Here is a 5,000-nt window from a genome sequence, read left to right as displayed (position 1 = left end):
CTTGTAAATTCATACAATGGTCCCCTAAGCCTTCACGTGAAGTTTCGTTGCAAGATGACTCGTTTTCTATTTTTCACGATTTTCGAAACTTTTTGCGGTTCGGGATTTTTTAGAATTTTTTTAGAGGAGTTTTGGCCCCAAATTTTGTGGACGTGATCCTTCTATTTTTGTTGGCATGCACAAAAAAATTCAGCTAAAAACTCGAAGCGGAGAAGATTTCGCGACCGTTTGAAAAAAGTGTCCCCGTTTCAGACACTTCAACGGCTACTGGCAGCAAACCTGTAAAATCTCAAACGCTCTTTAAGGGGGTGTGAGTTCTCAGAGGTTTGATGAGGGATAGGGGGCCAACACAAGGGCCAAGCACCAGCACCCATCGCACGTCATGTGCGCACACCCCCCCGGCCCCCCTCCCAATCGCCGGAACCCCCAATGCCGCCGGTCAGGTTCTCCGGCGGTACTCCGGCGATGCTCCGGCGATGCTGTCCCGAGTGAAAAAAATGCGGCACCAGCACATGCTGGAGCCAAGCATGGGCACCGTGGCTCAAACGAACTTCGGCCAAGGCCTCGACCATCAATGGCACATGATGACGCATGGTGATGGCACATGCATCGACCATCATCGGCATAGGCTGCCCTTCGGTACGGGCACTTGCCTCGACCGCCATCGGCACAAGCTGGGCCCTGGTGTGGGTTGTTGCCTCGATCACCAGCGGCACATGCTGAGCCTTGGTGCGGGCGGTTGCCTCGAGCACCATCCGCAGACCCTGGGCCCTGGTGCGGCCGGTTGCCCCGATAACCATCGGCACACGCTGGGCCCTGGAGCGGCCGGTTGCCTCGATCACCATCGGCAAAAGCTGGGCCCTGGTGCGGGCGCTTGCCTCGACCACCATCGGCACACGCTGGGCACTGGTGCGGGCGCTTGCCTCGACCACCATCGGCACACGCTGGGCCCTGGTGCGGGCGGTTGCCCCCAGCACCATCGGCACACGTTGGGCCCTGGTGCGGGCGCTTGCCTCGACCACCATCGGCACACGCTGGGCCCTGGTGCGGCAGGTTGCCTCGACCACCATCGGCACACGCTGGGCCCTGGTGCGGCAGCTTGCCTCGAGCACCATCGGCACACGCTCGGCCCTGGTGCGGTCGGTTGCCTCGAGCACCATCGGCACACGCTGGGCCCTGGTGCGGGCGCTTGCCTCGACCACCATCGGCACACGCTGGGCCCTGGTGCGGTCGGTTGCCTCGAGCACCATCGGCACACGCTGGGCCCTGGTGCGGGCGGTTGCCTCGACCACCATCGGCACACGCTGGGCCCTGGTGCGGGCGGTTGCCTCGACCACCATCGGCACACGCTGGGCCCTGGTGCGGGCGCTTGCCTCGACCACCATCGGCACACGCTCGGCCCTGGTGCGGTCGGTTGCCTCGAGCACCATCGGCACACGCTGGGCCCTGGTGCGGCAGGTTGCCTCGACCACCATCGGCACACGCTGGGCCCTGGTGTGGGCGCTTGCCTCGACCACCATCGGCACACGCTGGGCCCTGGTGCGGCAGGTTGCCTCGAGCACCATCGGCACACGCTGGGCCCTGGTGCGGTCGGTTGCCTCGACCACCATCGGCACACGCTGGGCCCTGGTGCGGGCGCTTGCCTCGACCACCATCGGCACACGCTGGGCCCTGGTGCGGCAGGTTCCCTCGACCACCATCGGCACACGCTGGGCCCTGGTGCGGCAGGTTGCCTCGATCACCATCGGCACAAGCTGGGCCCTGGTGCGGGCGGTTGCCTCGACCACCATCGGCACACGCTGGGCCCTGGTGCGGCAGCTTGCCTCGAGCACCATCGGCACACGCTCGACCCTGGTGCGGTCGGTTGCCCCGAGCACCATCGGCACACGTTGGGCCCTGGTGCGGCAGGTTGCCTCGACCACCATCGGCACACGCTGGGCCCTGGTGCGGGCGCTTGCCTCGACCACCATCGGCACACGCTCCGCCCTGGTGCGGTCGGTTGCCTCGAGCACCATCGGCACACGCTGGGACCTGGTGCGGCAGGTTGCCTCGACCACCATCGGCACACGCTGGGCCCGGGTGCGGGCGGTTGCCTCGACCACCATCGGCACACACTGGGCCCTGGTGCGGGCGGTTGCCTCGACCACCATCGGCACACGCTGGGCCCTGGTGCGGGCGCTTGCCTCGACCACCATCGGCACACGCTGGGCCCTGGTGCGGCAGGTTGCCTCGAGCACCATCGGCACACGCTGGGCCCTGGTGCGGCAGGTTGCCTCGACCACCATCGGCACACGCTGGGCCCTGGTGCGGGCGCTTGCCTCGAGCACCATCGGCACACGCTCGGCCCTGGTGCGGTCGGTTGCCTCGAGCACCATCGGCACACGCTGGGCCCTGGTGCGGCAGGTTGCCTCGACCACCATCGGCACACGCTGGGCCCTGGTGAGGGCGCTTGCCTCGACCACCATCGGCACACGCTCGGCCCTGGTGCGGTCGGTTGCCTCGAGCACCATCGGCACACGCTGGGCCCTGGTGCGGGCGCTTGCCTCGAGCACCATCGGCACACGCTCGGCCCTGGTGCGGTCGGTTGCCTCGAGCACCATCGGCACACGCTGGGCCCTGGTGCGGCAGGTTGCCTCGACCACCATCGGCACACGCTGGGCCCTGGTGCGGGCGCTTGCCTCGACCACCATCGGCACACGCTCGGCCCTGGTGCGGCAGGTTGCCTCGAGCACCATCGGCACACGCTGGGCCCTGGTGCGGGCGGTTGCCTCGACCACCATCGGCACACGCTGGGCCCTGGTGCGGGCGCTTGCCTCGACCACCATCGGCACACGCTGGGCCCTGGTGCGGCAGGTTGCCTCGAGCACCATCGGCACACGCTGGGCCCTGGTGCGGTCGGTTGCCTCGAGCACCATCGGCACACGCTGGGCGCTGGTGCGGGCGCTTGCCTCGACCACCATCGGCACACGCTGGGCCCTGGTGCGGCAGGTTGCCTCGATCACCATCGGCACACGCTGGGCCCTGGTGCGACAGGTTGCCTCGAGCACCATCGGCACACTATCGGCCCTGGTGCGGGCGGTTGCCTCGACCACCATCGGCACACGCTGGGCCCTGGTGCGGGCGCTTGCCTCGGGCACCATCGGCACACGCTGGGCCCTGGTGCGGGCGGTTGCCTCGAGCACCATCGGCACACGCTGGGCCCTGGTGGGTTTAGGCACATCTTCAAATTTCTGCCGTGCCAATGCCATTTTTATGGCTTGTAAATTCATACAATGGTCCCCTAAGCCTTCACGTGAAGTTTCGTTGGAAGATGACTCGTTTTCTATTTTTCACGATTTTCGAAACTTTTTGCGGTTCGGGATTTTTTAAAATTTTTTTATAAGGATTTTTGGCCCCAAATTTTGTAGGCATGATCCTTCTATTTTTGTTGGCATGCACAAAAAAATTCAGCTAAAAACTCGAAGTAGAGAAGATTTTGTGACCGTTTGAAAAAAGTGTCCCCATTTCAGACACTTTAACGGCTACTGGTAGCAAACCTGTAAAATCTCAAATGCTCTTTAAGGGGGTGTGAATTCTCAGAGGTTTGATGAGGGATAGGGGGCCAACACAAGGCCAAGTACCAGCACCCATCGCACATCATGTGCGCACACCCCCCCGGCCCCCCTCCCAATCGCCGGAACCCCAATGCCGCCGGTCAGGTTCTCCGGCGGTACTCCGGCGATGCTCCGGCGATGCTCCGGCGATGCTGTCCCGAGTGAAAAAAATGCGGCACCAGCACATGCTGGAGCCAAGCATGGGCACCGTGGCTCAAAATCGAACTTCGGCCAAGGCCTCGACCATCAATGGCACATGATGACGCATGGTGATGGCACATGCATCGACCATCATCGGCATAGGCTGCCCTTCGGTACGGGCACTTGCCTCGACCGCCATCGGCACAAGCTGGGCCCTGGTGTGGGTTGTTGCCTCGATCACAATCGGCACATGCTGAGCCTTGGTGCGGGCGGTTGCCTCGAGCACCATCGGCAGACCCTGGGCCCTGGTGCGGCCGGTTGCCCCGATAACCATCGGCACACGCTGGGCCCTGGGGCGGGCGTTTGCCCCCAGCACCATCGGCACACGCTGGGCCCTGGTGCGGGCGCTTGCCCCGAACACCATCGGCACAAGCCGGCCCTTGGTGCGGGCTCCTGGCTCGACCACCATCGGCACACGCTGGGCCCTGGTGCGGGCGGTTGCCTCGAACACCATCGGCACACGCCGGCCCTTGGTGCGGCCGGTTGCCTCGACCACCATCGGCACACGCTCGGCCTTGGTGAGGGCGCTTGCCTCGACCACCATCGGCACACGCTGGGCCCTGGTGCGGGCGCTTGCCTCGACCACCATCGGCACACGCTCGGCCTTGGTGCGGGCGCTTGCCTCGACCACCATCGGCACACGCTGGGCCCTGGTGCGGGCGGTTGCCTCGACCACCATCGGCACACGCTCGGCCTTGGTGAGGGCGCTTGCCTCGACCACCATCGGCACACGCTGGGCCCTGGTGCGGGCGCTTGCCTCGACCACCATCGGCACACGCTGGGCCCTGGTGCTGGCGGTTGCCTCGACCACCATCGGCACACGCTGGGCCCTGGTGCGGGCGGTTGCCTCGAACACCATCGGCACAAGCCGGCCCTTGGTGCGGGCGGTTGCCTCGAGCACCATCGGCACACGCTGGGCCCTGGTGCGGGCGGTTGCCTCGACCACCATCGGCACACGCTGGGCCCTGGTGCGGACGGTTGCCTCGACCACCATCGGCTCACGTTGGCCCTTGTTGCGGGCACATGCCTCGACCACCATCGGCACCTGCGCACCCTCGGTGTGGGATTTGCTTGTTTGGAAAAAGTGTCCCCGTTTCAGACATTTTAACGTCTACTGGTAGCATATCTGTAAAATCTCTAATGCTCTTTAGGGGGTGGTGGTCCGGCACCCCCTCTCCCCCCCCCACGGGGGGAGTAGGTGTGCGC

The sequence above is a fragment of the Durio zibethinus genome, unplaced genomic scaffold (assembly GCF_047325235.1).
Source record: "Durio zibethinus cultivar Kanyao isolate XHJ-2024 unplaced genomic scaffold, ASM4732523v1 HiC_scaffold_1, whole genome shotgun sequence".
NCBI lineage: Eukaryota > Viridiplantae > Streptophyta > Magnoliopsida > Malvales > Malvaceae > Durio > Durio zibethinus.
This window is presented reverse-complemented; position numbering follows the sequence as displayed.